The following is a 20,068-nucleotide window of genomic DNA, read 5'->3' as shown; positions in this document are numbered from 1 at the left end:
GGATTTTGTGGTGACGTTCCATGGAGTTTTGGGTGTCTTTTTCACTCTGGTGTGATGAATCCAAGCGTTCCATTCCTTGATTCTGATTGCAGTAAAGGAGGTGAGTAATACTTGAAATGGTCCTTCCCACTGCGGCTCCAGGGTTTTTTCTGTAAGTGACTTTATATACACATAATCTCCTGGTTGTATATTATGTACAGGCCCATCCAAACCTCTCCCTCGAGTCCCCACCACATGCTTCCTGATTTTATTAACTTGCTTACCTAATGCTACCATGTAAGAAGTCATAATTTCATCCCCCGCTTGTACAGACACCCCTCTCTGTATCCCATAGGGTTGTCCATACAGGATTTCAAAGGGGCTCAGTCCTTCTTTCGCCCTTGGTCTTGTTCGTATACGCAGAAGGGCTAAAGGGAGAGACTGAGGCCATGTCAGATTTGCTTCTTGTCCCAGTTTCACAATTTGCTGTTTGATTAAGCGGTTCATTTTTTCCACTTGACCACTCGACTGGGGGTGATATGGAGTATGAAGCTGCCAATCTATACCCAAACGGCGGCTAATTTGTTGTACTATTTTTGAGACAAAATGTGGTCCTCTGTCAGAGGACATGGTTGCTGGAACCCCGAAACGTGGTATTAGCTCTTGCACTAATATTTTCGTTACCTCCCGAGCTTTAGCCGTTCTTGTTGGGAATGCTTCTGGCCAACCTGAAAAGGTATCAGTTAATACTAGGAAATATCGATACCCCCCTTTTCTTGGAAGTTCTGTAAAATCAATTTGCCATTGCTGTCCAGGCCCATTGCCTTTCCCAATCTGGCCCATTTCCAGCTTGGGGGTATTCTTAGGATTAGTCTGGAGGCAAAGATCACACTGTTGAGTCACCTGTCTCACCGTGGTGTATAAATTTCTAGCCACAATTTCTCTTACTAAATGTTTATACAGAGCCTCTGTTCCCCCATGCCTTTTCCTATGCTCCTCCCGAACCAGATGCCACAGTAAGCCAGAGGGAATGATTAGCTTTCCTTGTGGGGTATGGGCCCACCCCTCTTCACTATATGACCCTTCTAAATCTGTAATGAGCTTCTGATCTTCCTTGGTGTATTCTGGCTTACCTTCTAGGGAGATCTGCCTATCAGGAATTAGGCCCCTTCTATTTTTACCTTTGTTTTGGCCACTTGTTTTGCCTCTCTGTCCACCAGCTCGTTCCTTTTTTCCAAATCTGAGCTCACTTTCTGGTGTGCCTTAATATGCATAATTGCTACTTTCTTAGGGAGCTGGACAGCTTCCAGTAACTTCAGAATTTCTTCTGCGTGTTTGATATTTTTCCCTTGAGAACTCAGTAGTCCTCTCTCCTTCCAAATTGCTCCATGTGCATGTACAACTCCAAAGGCATATTTTGAGTCTGTATAAATGTTCACAACTTTGCCTTGGGCCAATTCCAGGGCGCGGGTTAGAGCAATTATTTCTGCCTTCTGTGCGGAGGTGTTCATGGGCGAAGCCCCCGATTCTGTTACCTCTTGGCTGGTGGTGATGGCGTATCCCGCATGTCGATTACCATTTAGGACGTAACTGCTTCTGTCTGTGAACCAAGTTTCCCCATTTTCCATGGGGCTGTCTTTCAGGTCTGGGCAGCTCGCACATGTTGCTTTGATGGTTTCCAAACGGTCATGATGTACCAGTTCTCCTGTGTTCCCACTGAGAAAAGAAGCTGGGTTGACAATGTTAGTGACTACAATCTCCACATCATCCTGCTCTACCAATATAGCTTGATATCTCAGGAATCTTTGTGGAGAGAGCCAATGTCCACCTTTTGCTTCCAGTACTGCTGATACTGTGTGAGACACCAAAACAGTCATTTTCTGGCCCACAGTAAACTGTCAGGCTTCCTGTATGTTCAGTCAACCACCCGCAGGCATCCAGGCCAACCTTTTGCAGTCGTGTCTAACTGCTTAGAGAGGTAGGCAACTGCCCGTCGATATGGACCCAGGTTCAGGGTCCAGGGCAATGCCCTGCTTCTTGTGAGAGTAAAGAAGAAACGGCTTACTCACATCTGGGAGTCCTAAGGCCGGGGCCGACATCAAAGCCTTTTTCAGTAGCTCAAAGGCTCGTTCGGTCTCCTTGTTCCGCTCACGGTGTTCCTGCTCAGTGGCTGTCAATGCATACAGTGGTTTAACAAGCAATCCATAATTATAGATCCACAATCGGCACCACCCCGTCATTCCCAGAAAAGTCCGTAACTCTTTTACTGTCTGAGATCTCTCAGTTTGGCATATTGTCTCTTTACAGGCCTGTCCCAAAGTTCTTTGTCCCGCACTAATTTCATAGCCCAAATAATTCACTTTGCGTTGCATTACCTGTGCCTTTTTCTTGGATACCCGGTACCTCTGGAGTCCCAGGAAATACAACAGACTCACTGTCCATGTCATACAATCTTTCTCTGTTTTGGTGGCGATCAGGATATCATCCACATACTGCAACAGCTTCCCCTCCTCGGACGGGGCTTCCCAGGATTCTAAGTCTTTCACAAGCTGATTGCCAAAAATGGTAGGACTTCTTAAATCCTTGTGGCAACACAGTCCAAGTGAGCTGGGTCATTTGACCACTCTTGGGGTTTTTCCCATTCAAATGCAAATAAGTTTTGGCTGGCTTCATGGAGAGGGAGGCAAAAAAAAGCATCCTTCAAATCTAAAACAGTAAACCAAGTCAATTCAGGTGTTAATACGGTCAACAGGGTATATGGGTTTGCCACTACTGGGTAAAGATCTTCAGTTATCTTATTCACTGCCCGTAAGTCTTGGATCACCCGATATGACCCATCGGGCTTCTGAACAGGTAATCTAGGGGTATTGAATTCAGACTCACACTCTTTTAATAATCCCGACTGCAAAAATTTTTCTATCACCGGTCAGATTCCTTCTCTGTCTTCCGTCTTCAGGGGATATAGTTTAATTCTTACCTGCTTTCGGCCTTCCTTGATCCTAACTTCAACAGGTGGAGCACTTTTCGCTCTTCCAGGTGCATCGGTAGCCCATACCCCTGGGTACACTTGGCTTAAGATGTCCTCGTTAATGCTTCCTTCTAGGGGGAGACTGGTTAAGGTTAGGCTCAATATTTGAATATATTGCTGATCTTTTACCTCCCGAGTAATTTCTCCCTTTTCGAATACAATTTTTGCTCCCAATTGTTCCAACAAGTCCCTTCCCAAAAGTGCCTTTGGGGAGTTGGGCATATATAAAAATTTGTGAATACCCCACTGTTTTCCTAATTTATATTCTAAAGGTTTACAAAAATATGCCTTTTCACTTTGGCCAGTCGCTCCTTTCACCATGACATAATCATCTCCCAGGGGCATCAAAACTTGATTCAGAACCAAGTATGTTGCTCCTGTATCTACCAAAAATTCTACCTCTTGTTGTGTTTTCCCTAGCTTAATTATAACCAGTGGATCCGCTAGGGTAGATTCCCCAGGTTCCCGTCAATCTCCCTTCACATGGGCTACCGTTCTTCCTGTTTGAGCCCTCTGATCCTCCTTGTTCCTTGGGCATTCCTTTTTCCAATGACCGAATTTCTTACACAAAGCACATTAATCCTTGCCCAGTCAGGGCAAGTCTCATCTAGGCCCTCTTCCTCTTTCTTCCTGGATAACAGCCATTAATTTCCTTTGCCCTTGCCTATATCCTTCTTCTCTGTTACTAAATACTCTCCATGCTTCATCCAACAATATTTCTAAATTCCTACTCTTTGTAGGCTGTAATTTCTGAAGTTTGTGCCTTATATCCCCTGTAGATTGACCCCAAAACAGGGAGACCAATTGTTGTACTCCTACCTCTGACCCAGGATCTAGCGGTGTGCTGCGGCGCATTACATCCCTCAGTCGATCCAGGATTTCGGATGGAGACTCAGAAGGACTCTGTTTGACTGCATATATAGCTGACCAGTTTATAGTTTTGGGGATTGCCCTCTCCATTCCTTTTGTAAACCAATCCTGATATCCCTGCAATCTTTCCATATGTACAGATCTATTAACATCCCACTTTGGGTCTTGGAGAGGGAAATATTCCTTAATGTCCCCTCCTGTGATCTTATAATGATCTTCAGCAAGGTTCCCTGCTGTTTTTAAAATCAGCTGTTTCTCTGTCTCAGTCATATATTCCAATAATAGCTGTATATCCTTCCAATCAGGGTTATGCTGTTTTACAATAAATTGGGAATGCTTAGTTACACTTACCGGATCACTCCTATAATCTTTTGCAACCTTTTTCTGTGGGAGAATTTGTGGGAGAAATTGTGGGACGACGAAGGAAACTGCACAAGGCACAGCTGTTGTTGTAAGTTTACTAACTGCACAAAGGCACAATTATTATGAGCTTGCTGAAGAATGCACAAAAAGTAGAACAAGGTCGGGCGTACGTGACTGATAACAGGAGGGCAATGTGACTGAAGACAGAGTGCAAGACAGCATGCAGGTGGAGGAAACTATTCTCATGATTAGAAGACTTTATCCAATTAGTCTATTGTTTAAGAGGGTGAACGGCACATGTTAACCAATCAACAAATGGCTTATGCGTGAGTAGATACTAGAAACATATATAACCGAGTGTTGCGCAGTTAATAAACAGAGAAATCGTTTGATCCACAGTATCTGTGTTGGTCCGTTTTCTCCCCAGGGCGAGTCCCTGGCGATGTGTCATTTTCCCTAGATTGTCGCAGCGGAGAAAGTGCGACATTTTTCCATTCCCCTAGGTCAGCAGTAGAAAAGGGTACTTTGATTAACCTTGTCCCACCATCTGGCCTCACCGCCTCTCGGAGAGGTGCTTGTCTGTTCGGGGGGGGGTCGGAGTTCTGTCCGAGTCTGCATCCTGTTCCTGTGGTCGAGGGGGAGGCTTAAACAAATCAGTTAGATCTTGTTCTGGTGCCTGATGGATTTTATTTGTCTTTGTACATCTTTGTCCAATACTACATGCCGAACAACATCGCCTCAGTTTACCTCTAGGCTCCTTGTTGTTCTCTCGCTCAAGTGCAAGCACCATGGCGTCCTGTGGGGGTACCATTCCACAGTGATGTGGGACACATATTCAGCTAACGTCAGTGCAAGAGCATTCCAGACGCCTTTAGAGACCTTGAACAGAATAAACAAGAAGACAAAAAAGAAAGATGCCAATTAGAAGAAACACAGGTGCGCATTCCACAATAAAGGGAACTGGCACAAAGAACCTCAATTCGGCAGTTTATCTTGACCAATTAGACTGAGACAAGTTTCGCATGTTTTAGTTGGTATAACCAATTATGTCCTATGTTTATGCGCGTCTACAGAGTTAGTATAACCAATTATATCTTATGTTTATGCGCGTGTACAATGTTTGATATAACCAATCATATTTATGCTTGTGCGCGTGTACAGTGACTTGCAGAATATGTGACTATAAGTATGTGTGTTTAGCAATAAAGTGTCGTCTGTTGTCTGCCTCCAAGATTACAGGTCGTCTACTTCAGTCTCCTCAAATGGTGACCCCGACGTGATTGCGGGCGAGAAAACGCGTGGAATTGCTGGAAGTGCGTCCGGAGGAGACTCTAGCCGAACGATGTCTAGCCAGGGACTGAGCGAAAAACTTTCTCCGGGAGATCAATCACCCTGCTCGTTTGGAAGGAGGTGAGTGGCTAGAAGGATTAAAATGGGTGCCCAGATGTCTGTGGAGAAGGGGCAATTGTACAAATGCTTTCGCATATACTCTCCATGAGAGGAGTTAAATATGATTCAAATACTTTACGTATGATGCTGAAGTGGCTTAAGGACCATGGTGCCCCCACTTCAAATGTAGAAGTCTTTGAAATTAAAAATTTGAAGAAATGGGAAAAGTAATTTTGGACTTTGTATCTCGTGGGGACGTGAAGGCTCAGAAAATCTCCGCTACGTGGAGACTGGTGCTGGAAACGTTGAAAGCCCTTAGGCAGAAAAGGAGGTGCTGCTGCTGTAAAAATTTCAATTGAAAATACCCCGGAAAAAAAGAAAAGTGTGTGTGGCAAGGTGGTAAATAATTCGGACAGTGAGAACAATTAAACACCGAGGGAGATGTCATTAATGGAGGCAACGATCAACCTTTAAGTAACCTGCCTCTCGAGCAGAGACCTATCCCCTCTGCACCTCCCTATGAGGCAGATACATCCCCGAGAGAAGCTATAAAAAAGTGATGGAAGGACATAAATGATAAAATGTTAACTGAAGGTCTAAATCCTGTGGCTTTTCCAGTCACAGTCAGGCAGAATGCCCCAAACGTGTGCACCTTTCAATTGGGATTTAATAAAAGAAGTACGGAAAACAGTAATGGCTAATGGACTGTCTGCTCCGTTAGTCAGGCGTTATTGGAGAATATATTTTCTGGTCAAATTTTCACAGGTTTTGACTGTACACAATTGGCTACAATGATTTTAACCCTGACTCAGCGTCTATTATGGAAGGTGAAATGGGCAGAATTATGTGATTTAGCGGCACTAGAAAATTTGGACCGCCCAGAAGGAGTCCGCAGTATATGATCACTTCTGCACAAATGATGGGGACTGGTGATTTTGCAATGTTAATAGGCAGCAAGGCTACCAGTGGAAGCATGACAAGAATCAGCTTCCTTAGCTCTGAAGGCAATGGTCACTTGCCTGAAGCTGGAACGCACAACAATCACTTACAAGTATAAGGCAGGGTAATACGGACCTTTATGTCCTTATTGATCATCTGCAAGATGCTATTGAAAAGCAAATAGATAATGCTGATGCCAAAGAAGCATTGATAATAACGTGGGGCCGAGGTTATGCTTGTGTCATTACGAAAAATGGGCCAAAGTGGATTCCAACTAAATGGACGAAACCTTATGCTGAGATTGATTGGAACAACACTGACTGTAGAGCAGCATGACAGTGACACTGGTGATTGATCCACATTGTTTAACGCCGGATGGGACAGTAAGAATGTTTGGGTGACAGTGGCTAAAGCTATTAATCAAACCTCTTTTTGTGTGTCTTTATTTCTTAGTATTTTATTACGTATAATGTTGCTTTTGCCATGTTTAATTAACTGTGTTCATAGGTTTTTGCAAAGGGCAATACAGCACGTTGTTAATTGTCAAAAAAACAACAAAAAGGGGGAATTGTGGACACATATTTAGTAACATCGGTTACAAGAGCATTTCCGACACCTTTAGAAGACCTTGAACAGAATAAACAAGAAGACAAAAAAAGAAAGATGCCAATTAGAAGAACACAGGTGCGCATTCCACGATAAAGGGAACTTGGCACAAAGAACCTCAATTCGGCAGTTTATCTTGACCAATTAGACTGAGACAAGTTTTGCATGTTTTAGTTGGTATTATGTCCTATGTCCTAGCAATAAAGTGTCGTCTGTTCTCTGCTCTCAAGATTACAGGGTCCGTCTACTTCAATTCCTCAATGGGGTAGGCAGTACTATGATAATCAGTTATAATCATTTTTATGTATATGTATACTAATCAGATAATATGCAATTAGTTTATTCTATATAACCTGTTTGTGCTAAAGCTGTGGTATGCACGCTAGGTGAACTATCCCACGTGCATCCTGCATGCAATAAAGAATACCTGCTTTCTAAAACTCCAAAACGACTCTTGGAGAGTTTCTTCGACCGGCTTTTCGGTATCAATACCACTGCAGATGCAGATGCCTTCTAGATGCAGCTAGGACTGCAGCTGCCATTCTGCAGAGACCATTGCTAATGCAAAGGCAGGTGCAGTACAATGGAGATGCAGAGGCCACTGCAGACACTTGTAGCATTGCAGATTCTGATCCTGTGGCAGTTGTCGTGGTAGCATTAGACGTATGGACCGATGCAGATACAAGTACCATTACAGATGCCGTTACCAATACTACTACAGATTCTGATACCAGCGCAGATAGAGACAGCAACAGCGTTACAGAACATCAACACATACCGAGACCCATAATGGTATAGATAATAGAGAATCATTGCAGGTAGAGGTGAATACTCATATACATACAGCATCAACTATATAATACACGTATGTCCTGGTTTCAGAGCTGAGATAGAACTAATTTGCTTTCTAGTAGCGGTACAGTGCTATGTTTTGAGTTCAGTATGTGAAGAATGTTGATAACACTGATGTTTCAGTTGTTGCTAGTGTTTAGTCTAAAGTCAAGGATTTTTCAGCTTCTCGTCGCCCCAGCAAGAAGGCTGGAGGGGCACAAGAAGTTGGGAGGGGGACACAGCGGGGCACGACCCCAAACTGGCCAAGGGTATTCCATACCACGTGGCGTCATGCCCAATATATAAACTGGGGGGAGTTGGCCTGGGGGGATCGCTGCTCGGGAACTAACTGGGCACCAGTCGTCAGGTGGTGAGCAATTGCATTGTGCATCACTTGTTTTGTATATTCCAATCCTTTTCTTAGTATTGTCATGTTATTACTGTTGTATCATCATTATTAGTTTCTTCCATGTGTAGTGAGGTGGGTGTTGGTCTCTTCTGTCGGGTGACTGAAGAGAGACAAGAGGAAATGGCCTCAAGTTGAGGCAAGGGAGATTTAGGTTAGGTATTAGGAAAATTTTTTTACTGAGAGGGTTGTCAAACATTGGAATGGGCTGCCCAGGGAAGTGGTTGAGTCACCATCCGTGGAGATATTCAAAAGCGAGTGGACAGGGTACTTCGGCATGGTTTAGTGGCCTTGGTTAATGGTTTGACTTGATGATCTTGAAGGTCTTTTCCAACCTAAATGATTCTATGATTTCCTTTCTGTTCTACTAAAATGTTCTTATCTCAACCCACAATCTTTACCTTTTTTCCCCGTTCTCTCCCCCATCGCACTGGGTGTGGGGGGAGTGAGTGAGTGAGCAGCTGCGTGGTGCTTAATTACCGGCTGGGGTTAAACCACAACAACCAAACAAAACTTGCAAAAAGCATTGCAAGTCCATGTGCAGCTACAGTTACAGGTACCATTACAGATACCATTAGAGACACAGATAGTGGTAGAATCACAAGTCCCTTGTGTTGGATGAGATGAGCAGCCAACTTTATTGTGCTGGGGGATAGGGGCCAGCATTGGGGCTGGGCATGCCTGGTCAGCAGCGTCTTCCAGGTCGGCGTAAGGTTTTTGCGCCCGCCGTTGTAACCGTGAGCGGTATCGGATCCGGTCTGGCCCAGGGTGGCTGGAGCAGCTGTCACGCGGGCACTGGGGAGCCTTGGAAGAGGCCCAGTGCCATCTGTCTGTCAGTGCTGGGGCTGCTGCTTTCCAGTGCTGGGGACCCACAGGATGGTCCCAATGCCAGCTGGCTGGCAGTGCCGAAGGCACTGCTTTCAGCAACTCGGGGCTGGCAGATGGCTGGTCTGCGGTGATTTCCAGGCCAGCTGTATGGCTTTGTTGCCTGCTTTGAAACTGTGAGCGGTAGCGGATCCAGTCTGGCCCAGGGTGGCTGGAGCAACTGCTACTTCAGGCACAGGGGAGCTGCAGGATGGCCCCAGTGGCGCCTGTTTGATGGTGCTGGGCCTGCTGCTCTCATAGCCCGGAGCTGTGGGACAGCCCCGATGCCGCCTGGCTGGTGGTGTGGGGCTGGCAAGCTCGGAGTTGTCCCGGGAGGCTGTGAGGGGAGGCAGGAAAGTCAGCAGCACGGCCACCCAGCCCTGGGGAAGGAGAGGCCTCGTGGTGCCCACAGCCTTCCTGGAGCCAAAGCCCACCCTAAGCCCCTGCTCCCAGGCCTAGCTGGGACACTGGCCATAGCAGCACAGGGGCACCCGGGTGCTTTGCCTCTTACCAGCACCTGGGCAGCACAGCAGTTGCACTCACGGTGGTTGCGCTGTTGCTCAAGTAGAGGCAGCGTCGGTGGGTGCCTTTGGCAGCACGAGCTGCACAGGAGCATTGCCAGGCCTGGGGAAGCAAAGGGGTTGCTGGTCGTGAGGACAAAGTGACGCAAGCAAGGAATTGCCCGGCAGAGCCCTTGTTCTTAGTCCTTCCTCCCGAGCCGTGTGGAGACAGAGATCCCGTGCAGAGCCCTAGCTGGCTGCTTTGGCAACCTACCCCTCTTCCTCTGCTGCTCGTGCCTCCCGGACAAAGGCACTTGGGCGTTACAGGTCTGTGCCTCTGATAGACCGGTCCGAATGCCTGGTCACTCTCCCGTGATGGCTGTCTGCGGAGAAGGAAGGGAAAAGTGTTGAGCCTTGCTGGCCCAGCATCGGGCAGGTCCGGTGTTCCTGCTTTCTGCCCCACCGTTTCCAGCTCCTCGCGGAAGCTGAGGACAAGAGTCGGGGGACAGCAGGACAGGCCTGCTGGGCCGTCCCTGGCCTGGCGCTGCGCGCTTTTGGCCCGATGCCTCGTGAGTCGGGAAGAGGAAGAACCACCTCTTGGAGATTTGAATCCCATGGCGAGCATTTCCATCACAAACACTCTTGGTTTCGGCAATGCAAGCAGCAGAGGTGGACGCCAGCATGGATAGCTGTTTCTGGATGCAGCTCGGTGGAACCAGGCGCGTTGGCATGCTGGGCACCCATGGTGTGGTAGGACTTATTGTCTCCCACGGGGTCCAGGCAGATGACGCGGTGCTGTTCGCCCCGGCTTAGCCTTCACGGCCTGCTCTGGGCGGTGCTCCCAGCAGAGGCCTGGGGGAAGATGGAAGGGGTGGGCGAGGTGAGGTGGAAAGTGCTGAGTCCTTTTAAGGTGCGGAAACAGACTGCACAATCAGTGAGATTGTAGTAGGTATGTTATTCAGCGCTGGGCAGCACGTGGGGGTAGTCCCAGCAAAGTCGTGCGCGCCGACTCGGCGGTTCGCTTCAAGTTTATCAGTCAAGTGTTACATATTCACAATACACCTATACATATGCATGACCTATCCCCGCTTCATATTGAAATTAGCTCTGAGAGGTCATTTCCATAGTCTCCTCTCAACTGCGCTTGCGCAGTGCCTCCTTTGGTGGTGTTGGTGGTCGCAGAGATGAAGATAGATGACTCCTCTTCGTCACGCTAGTAACCTCTTTCTTGCGCAGGCTCAGTGGTTTCTTGGTATCACCCAAGCCGCAAGATCAGTCTTAGCTGGTCTTGAGGCCAGCTCCTGCTTCTTATCAGGAACTGTCTCTGCCTCGTTGGTGGTTCTTAGGACCAGCTCTTCTTATCAAGGACTGTCCTCACGTCAGCTAATTCAACAATGTAAGCGCTAAACATCACCTTTCATCCCCCTTTATTATGTCTACTGAAATTCTTTTGACTCCCTTGTCTCAGTCCCCCTTTTCTAGAAAATAGCAAATTCTTTTACTATATCTAATCCTAGTGCTTCTAAACATTGTTTCCCTATCTAGCATCCTCTCAAAGTATTTGTGGTCTCGAGTTTTCATCGTAACTGATTTTTTCCTATCACTGTAAGAGTGTCCTGTACTCCTACAGCACAAAAAGCCACATCGATCACTATGCAAAGGACCATAGACAAGAGAATAATGTTTATATAGTGACAAAGAATTGCTTCAACCATGCCAAATTTGGCAACCAGGAGGTTAATTTTTCCCATTCTCAGTGAATTCCCATGAAGTGTCATCTTGTGACATTAAATGTAAAAGCTGGGTTTGTTTCCAAATTTGAGAGAGATCTGTTTCTATGCGTCTCTTTTCGTTAACATAGGTGCAGCAGCATTCATTAAATACAGTGCATAGGCCCCCTTGTTGAGCGAAGAGCATATCTAGACCTAGTCGATTCTGGAGCACCATTTTTCCTAGGGAAGTGTTTCCTTCCTGGAGGGTCTTTATAGCATCGATTGTGGCATTATTAATAATTTCCATAGGGGCAGAAAGATTTACCAGAGCTTCTCTAACTCAAACTCCTAATGATGGAAGAGCCATCGTACAAAACTATGAAAGCTAGTTGGTTTTTCCACTAGGGGATTGTGGTGCGTTTTTGCCTTATTACTGGTTTCATATAAGTCCGTAAAAAGTTTTGGGAATCATGGCCGTCAAATTTTTAACCATAATGGTATTAGGGGCTATGGTTCCTACGGCACATTGACCAGTCCAGCCTAGAGGCAGCACTTTATATCCTGTCTGTCCACAAATCCAATACCATCCTAATCCTACTGGAGTGGGCCATCCCCCGGGTGTAATAGAATTATGGCCCCGGGTTCTTGCAACCCGGGTTTGATTGAAGTTCCACATGTTTGCGCCACCATACCTAATATATTCAGTACAAATGGGGTAACTCCCAACAAACAACTTGACTGATCCAATTTAGGGTCCGTGCTATTACCTCCAGAATTCTTAGTTGTATTTTTCAGATGGCACCTTTGAACACACGGAACCCTTTGGGTTTCATTCCACAATTCGCTCAAATCTGTTTGCCATTGAAGGTTCTCAGGGGGTTATTCAGTGTACTTTGTGAGGGACATGTTATTAAAAGCTGCTGCTATCACAGAAGTGTTAGAAAAGACTGTAGCAATTATGGGGTAGCCCTGTCCGGACCCTTAGGAAAATGTGAACATATCAGCAATCAGTTTGATTCACTATTTTTGCAATACTCTCGTGAATTTAACAAACATGTTCCCATTCCATGCTACACTCTGTCCCCACGGTTGCCCATATTACTGTGTAAAAACTAAGTGTCCATCGGATTTTGTGGTGACGTTCCATGGGGTTTTGGTGTCTTTTTCACTCTGGTGTGATGAATCCAAGCGTTCCATTCCTTGATTCTGATTGCAGTAAAGGAGGTGAGTAATACTTGAAATGGTCCTTCCCACTGCGGCTCCAGGGTTTTTTCTGTAAGTGACTTTATATACACATAATCTCCTGGTTGTATATTATGTACAGGCCATCCAAACCTCTCCCTCGAGTCCCCACCACATGCTTCCTGATTTTATTAACTTGCTTACCTAATGCTACCATGTAAGAAGTCATAATTTCATCCCCCGTTGTACAGACACCCCTCTCTGTATCCCATAGGGTTGTCCATACAGGATTTCAAAGGGGCTCAGTCCTTCTTTCGCCCTTGGTCTTGTTCGTATACGCAGAAGGGCTAGGGAGAGACTGAGGCCATGTCAGATTTGCTCTTGTCCCAGTTTCACAATTTGCTGTTTGATTAAGCGGTTCATTTTTTCCACTTGACCACTCGACTGGGGGTGATATGGAGTATGAAGCTGCCAATCTATACCCAAACGGCGGCTAATTGTGTTGTACTATTTTTGAGACAAAAGTGGTCCTCTGTCAGAGGACATGGTTGCTGGAACCCCGAAAGTGGTATTAGCTCTTGCACTAATATTTTCGTTACCTCCCGAGCTTTAGCCGTTCTTGTTGGGAATGTTCTGGCCAACCTGAAAAGGTATCAGTTAATACTAGGAAATATCGATACCCCCCTTTTCTTGGAAGTTCGTAAAATCAATTGCCATTGCTGTCCAGGCCCATTGCCTTTCCCAATCTGGCCCATTTCCAGCTTGGGGGTATTCTTAGGATTAGTCTGGAGGCAAAGATCACACTGTTGAGTCACCTGTCTCACCGTGGTGTATAAATTTCTAGCCACAATTCTCTTACTAAATGTTTTTACAGAGCTCTGTTCCCCATGCCTTTTCCTATGCTCCTCCCGAACCAGATGCCACAGTAAGCCAGAGGGAATGATTAGCTTTCCTTGTGGGGTATGGGCCCACCCCTCTTCACTATATGACCCTTCTAAATCTGTAATGAGCTTCTGATTTCCTTGGTGTATTCTGGCTTACCTTCTAGGGAGATCTGCCTATCAGGAATTAGGCCCCTTCTATTTTTACCTTTGTTTTGGCCACTTGTTTGCCTCTCTGTCCACCAGCTCGTTCCTTTTTCCAAATCTGAGCTCACTTTCTGGTGTGCCTTAATATGCATAATTGCTACTTTCTTAGGGAGCTGGACAGCTTCCAGTAACTTCAGAATTTCTTCTGCGTGTTTGATATTTTTCCTTGAGAACTCAGTAGTCCTCTCTCCTTCCAATTGCTCCATGTGCATGTACAACTCCAAAGGCATATTTTGAGTCTGTATAAATGTTCACAACTTTGCCTTGGGCCAATTCCAGGGGGCGGGTTGAGAGCAATTTTCTGCCTTGTGCGGAGGGGTTCATGGGGAAGCCCCGATTCTGTTACCTCTTGGCTGGTGGTGATGGCGTATCCCGCATGTCGATTACCATTTAGGACGTAACTGCTTCTGTCTGTGAACCAAGTTCCCCATTTTCCATGGGGCTGTCTTTCAGGTCTGGGCAGCTCGCACAGTGTGCTTTGATGGTTTCCAAACGGTCATGATGTACCAGTTCTCCTGTGTTCCCACTGAGAAAAGAAGCTGGGTTGACAATGTTAGTGACTACAATCTCCAATCATCTGCTCTACCAATATAGCTTGATATCTCAGGAATCTTTGTGGAGAGAGCCAATGTCCCACCTTTTGCTTCCAGTACTGCTGATACGTGTGAGACACCAAAACAGTCATTTTCTGGCCACAGTAAACGTCAGGCTTCCTGTATGTTCAGTCAAACCACCGCAGGCAAAGGCCAACCTTTTGCAGTCGTGTCTAACTGCTTAGAGAGGTAGGCAACTGCCGTCGATATGGACCCAGGTTCAGGGTCCAGGGCAATGCCCTGCTTCTTGTGAGAGTAAAGAAAGAAACGGCTTACTCACATGGGAGTCCTAAGGCGGGGCCGACATCAAAGCCTTTTTCAAGTCAAAGGCTCGTTCGGTCTCCTTTGCGCTCACGGTGTTCCTGCTCAGTGGCTGTCAATGCATACAGTGGTTTTAACAAGCAATCCATAATTATAGATCCACAATCGGCACCACCCCGTCATTCCCAGAAAAGTCCGTAACTCTTTTACTGTCTGAGATCTCTCAGTTGGCATATTGTTCTTTACAGGCTGTCCCAAAGTTCTTTGTCCGCACTAATTTCATAGCCCAAATAATTCACTTTGCGTTGCATTACCTGTGCCTTTTTTGGATACCCGGTACCTCTGGAGTCCCAGGAAATACAACAGACTCATGTCCATGTCATACAATCTTTCTCTGTTTTGGTGGCGATCAGGATATCATCCACATACTGCAACAGCTTCCCCTCCTCGGACGGGGCTTCCCAGGATTCTAAGTCTTTCACAGCTGATTGCCCAAAAATGGTAGGACTTCTTAAATTTTCCTTGGGCCTTCCAAAAATAAACTGAGAGGGAGCAAGAGAGAGGAAGCTTCAGTGCATCTCTTACTGCAAAAGTCAAGATGTAATTAGATTCCTTCCCATCAACATGCAAAGGTTCTCCTCCTTTTCCATGTATTCTAAGTCTTTTAATATTACCATCAGCTTCACAAAGAGTACAAAAGAAACCTATTCCCAGCATATATGCAGAAATCAATGCTTAGGAAGTAGAGTATTGAATGCAAAATGTTAAGTTATCCCCTGATTTCAAAGATCTTAACTTTGTTCTTCCAAGTGTAAGTTCTAAGTAAGTTTTTTTCTGTTAGAAATTAAACAGTTGTAAATCACATTTATGCTGTTCAGCAATATCAGTAGATAACAGGTAGATTCTCTTTGATGGTTCTGCCTTGAACAAGGAAACAAATAACAAGAAAAGTCAGCTTTATACGTGAATGTAGAACGTTTTTCGTCTTGAATTAAAAAGAATTTATGTGTTGGGGGTGAGCATGATCTTATTATGTGAGACATGATGAAAGAGGTCTATATTGTAAAGCACCTTCATCGACACCACAGCAAAATCTGGATTCTTTGACACCTGGAAAATGTCTTCCCTTAAGAAAATAAAATGTAACACCACAATCCTAGACTTTTTCTATCTTCACCAAAAGTGAGAGGTGTTTCTAGCAGCATCAGAAGCAACTGATCTCAGTCACCACACCCACAAAGCAAGGTCCCTTGTAACATGAGCCTGGCGAGTACTTTGCAAGTTAACTCTTACTGTTGCTGCCCTTCCCTGAAGAGAAAGGGGAATTAATTTTGTTTGATAGCAGCAAAAATGGAGAGGCATTCTTCAATAGAGTTCTCATGTCACCGCTCGGTTTCCTTCTCAGGCATTGCACAGCACTGAGACTGCTTCCTTCTACCTTGTGCTGATAAGCTGGTCACCGATTGAAGTGTAGTGTGGTGAAACATAATGAATGTTCAGATTGGCAACAGATCTTTAAAGAAACACTAGTGTCTAACTTGGGGACACAGACACAGGTCAGTATAGAACAGAATACCAGAAAATGTAATGTGAGTCAAAAGTCAACACATCAGTTTGCTTTCCCACCATTTGTGATCCATGTCTTCTGGCCATTAATAACATACTCATCTCCTTTCTTCTCAGCCTTTGTTTTTATACCAGCCACATCAGAGCCTGCTCCAGGCTCTGTTACACACTAAGCCTAAAAGAAAAGAAAATGCAAAATCTTGAGGAACAGAAGTTCTGTCTTTAAACAACCGTGAATTATTGCAGAATTATGTGCACCAAACTGATCCGTAATAAAAGTTTTAAGTGAACTGCATGGAAAACCCCAAAATACTATATCAAAAACCCACGACAACTGTCTGAGCAAGAATCCAAATGTGTATGGCTTAATTTTCCTTATAAATCTACAATAATACTTAAAATTGTCTTTTAACGCTCAACCATTCTGGAACGTTAATAAGTCATCACTTCCTTATGCTTCACAAACTTTGATATGAAAGCTGAGGACCTCTGAAAATAAGAGCACAGAGTAACATTTTATGGTGCCCTGGCTTCAGCTGGGATAGAGTTAATTTTCTTTCTGGTAGCTGGTATAGTGTTATGTTTTGGATTTGGTATGAGAATAATGTTATCATTTCACATACCTGCGCATATACCACTGCAGATGGCATTCCAGGTGCAAATACAATTGCAGATAGCATTGCAGGTGAACGTACGATTGAAGACGGAGATCCCAGTGGAGGTGCTGATGCCACTGCAGACACCCTTGGAGAAGCCACTGCAGGTGCAGGTAGATATGCAGACACTGTTGCTGCAGAAGTTATCATTGCAGAGGCTGCTGATGGTTCAGATAGCATTGCTGATGCCACAGCAGATGCAGATACCATTGCGGATGTAGATGCCATTTCAGACAGAGTTACCATTGCAAATGGCATTGCGGATTCAAGTAGTGTTGCAAAAACCATTGCATAGACCATTGCAGAGGCACATACCTTTCCTTATAATGTCACAGATGCAGACACCAAAGCCCATACTAATAGCATATTTCCGTACATTCTGTATGGTATGTCTAAATATTTTGATGGTTTTAATGTTTTGTACCGGTCGTGGAAACTGGTTTAGCTGCTAGGTGACTGTAAAACTGAGATTTGGTAAATAATTATTAGAAATCTTATACTAACACTATGATTGAAACAATAGACAAAAGTATAGCCAAGCAATTAACTAGTAGAGGTAGTTACTCATAAGTTTTGCAGTTCTTTGCTCTTATGACTAGATGTTGCTCTACACTAGATGAGAACAATGTTGAAACTGACCACATGTGACTGAAACTGCGTTAAGTTTCAAGATCAAAGAACAAGGACAAGAATAAAGACTTCAAGGACAGCCAACAAGAACTTCAAATGGGTCAGTGGTTGTAAAAGCAGCCCTTCGACTCAAATGGAGCCTTCATTGCGCCTGATCGGATGTGGACACATATTCAGCCAACGTCAGTTGCAAGAGCATTCCAGACGCCTTTAGAAGACCTTGAACAGAATAAACAAGAAGACAAAAAAAGAAAGATGCTAATTAGAAGAACACAGGTACGCATTCCACGATAAAGGGAACTTGGCACAAAGAACCTCAATTCGGCAGTTTATCTTGACCAATTAGACTGAGACGAGTTTCGCATGTTTTAGTTGGTATAACCAATTATGCCCTATGTTTATGCGCGTGTACAGAGTTAGTATAACCAATTATATCTTATGTTTATGCGCGTGTACAGTGTTGATATAACCAATCATTTTATGCTTGTGCGCGTGTACAGTGACTTTGCAGAATATGTGACTATAAGTATGTGTGTGTTTTAGCAATAAAGTGTCGTCTGTTGTCTGCTCTCAAGATTACAGGCGTCCGTCTACTTCAGTCTCCTCAAATGGTGACCCCGACATGATTGCGGGCCGAGAAAACGCTGGAATTGCTGGAAGTGCGTCCGGAGGAGACTCTAGCCGAATGATCGTCTAGCCAGCTGGACTGAGCGGACAACTTTCTCCCGGGAGATCAATCACCCTGCTCGTTTGGAAGTGAGGTGAGTGGCTAGAAGGATTAAAATGGGTGCCCAGATGTCTGTGGAAGAAGGGGCAATTGTACAAATGCTTTCGCATATCCTCTCCATGAGAGGAGTTAAATATGATTCAAATACTTTACGTATGATGCTGAAGTGGCTTAAGGACCATGGTGCCCCCACTTCGAATGTAGAAGTCTTTGAAATTAAAAATTGGGAAGAAATGGGAAAAGTAATTTGGGACTTTGTATCGCGTGGGGACGTGAAGGCTCAGAAAATCTCCGCTACGTGGAGACTGGTGCTGGAAACGTTGAAAGCCCTTAAGGCAGAAAAGGAGGTGGCTGCTGCTGTAAAAATTTCAATTGAAAATACCCCGGGAAAAAAAAAAGTGTGTGTGGCAAGGTGGTAAATAATTCGGACAGTGATGAACAATTAAACACCGAGGGAGATGTCATTAATGGAGGCAACGATCAACCTTTAAGTAACCTGCCTCTCGAGCAGAGACCTATCCCCTCTGCACCTCCCTATGAGGCAGATACATCCCCAGGAGAAGCTATAAAAAAGCGATGGAAGGACATAAATGATAAAACGTTAACTGAAGGTCTAAATCCTGTGGCTTTTCCAGTTACAGTCAGGCAGAATGCCCCAAACGTGTGGCAACCTTTCAATTGGGATTTAATAAAAGAAGTACGGAAAACAGTAATGGCTAATGGACTGTCTGCTCCGTTTAGTCAGGCGTTATTGGAGAATATATTTTCTGGTCAAATTTTCACAGGTTTTGACTGTACACAATTGGCTACAATGATTTTAACCCTGACTCAGTGTCTATTATGGAAGGTGAAATGGGCAGAATTATGTGATTTAGCGGCACTAAGAAATTTGGACCGCCCAGAAGGAGATCCGCGGTATATGATCACTTCTGCACAAATGATGGGGACTGGTGATTTTGCAGATGTTAATAGGCAAGCAAGGCTACCAGTGGAAGCATGACAAGAATCAGCTTCCTTAGCTCTGAAGACAATGGTAACCTTGCCTGAAGCTGGAAAGCCACAACAATCACTTACAAGTATAAGGCAGGGTAATACGGAACCTTATATGTCCTCTATTGATCGTCTGCAAGATGCTATTGAAAAGCAAATAGATAACGCTGATGCCAAAGAAGCATTGATAATAACATGGGGTTGAGGTTATGCTTGTGTCATTACAGAAAATGGGCCAAAGTGGATTCCAACTAAATGGATGAAACCTTATGCTGAGATTGATATGGAACACACTGACTGTAGTAAGCAGCATGGCAGTGACACTGGTGATTGATCCACATTGTTTAACGCCATGGGACAGTAAGCATGTTTGGGTGACAGTGGCTAAAGCTATTAATCAAACCTCTTTTTGTGTGTCTTTTATTCTTATGTATTTTATTAGGTATAATGTTGCTTTTGCCATGTTTAATTAACTGTGTTCATAGGTTTTTGCAAAGGGCAATACAGCACGTTGTTAATTGTCAAAAAAAAAAACAAAAAAGGGGGAATTGTGGACACATATTTAGCTAACATCGGTCACAAGAGCATTTCAGACACCTTTAGAAGACCTTGAACAGAATAAACAAGAAGACAAAAAAAGAAAGATGCCAATTAGAAGAACACAGGTGCGCATTCCACGATAAAGGGAACTTGGCACAAAGAACCTCAATTCGGCAGTTTATCTTGACCAATTAGACTGAGACAAGTTTCGCATGTTTTAGTTGGTATTATGTCCTATGTCCTAGCAATAAAGTGTCGTCTGTTGTCTGCTCTCAAGATTACAGGCATCCGTCTACTTCAATCTCCTCAATCGGATGTAGGCAGTACTATGATAATCAGTTATAATCA

General features: G+C 44.7%; 1 long non-coding RNA gene across 1 annotated transcript; it reads left to right on the top strand.

Annotated features, from left to right (window-relative positions):
• The first annotated feature begins 7,202 nt into the window (after positions 1 to 7,202).
• LOC115341739 lies at positions 7,203 to 19,772 on the top strand. Its single transcript, XR_003923511.2, has 3 exons — positions 7,203 to 7,252; positions 18,046 to 18,224; positions 19,408 to 19,772. It is a non-coding gene; the product is annotated as an uncharacterized LOC115341739 (long non-coding RNA).
• The last annotated feature ends 296 nt before the right edge of the window (positions 19,773 to 20,068 follow it).

This window comes from Aquila chrysaetos, chromosome 5 (genome assembly GCF_900496995.4).
Source record: "Aquila chrysaetos chrysaetos chromosome 5, bAquChr1.4, whole genome shotgun sequence".
Taxonomy (NCBI): Eukaryota; Metazoa; Chordata; class Aves; order Accipitriformes; family Accipitridae; genus Aquila; species Aquila chrysaetos.
The sequence above is the reverse complement of the archived record's forward strand: the minus strand, read 5'-3'. Positions and strand labels throughout refer to the sequence as shown.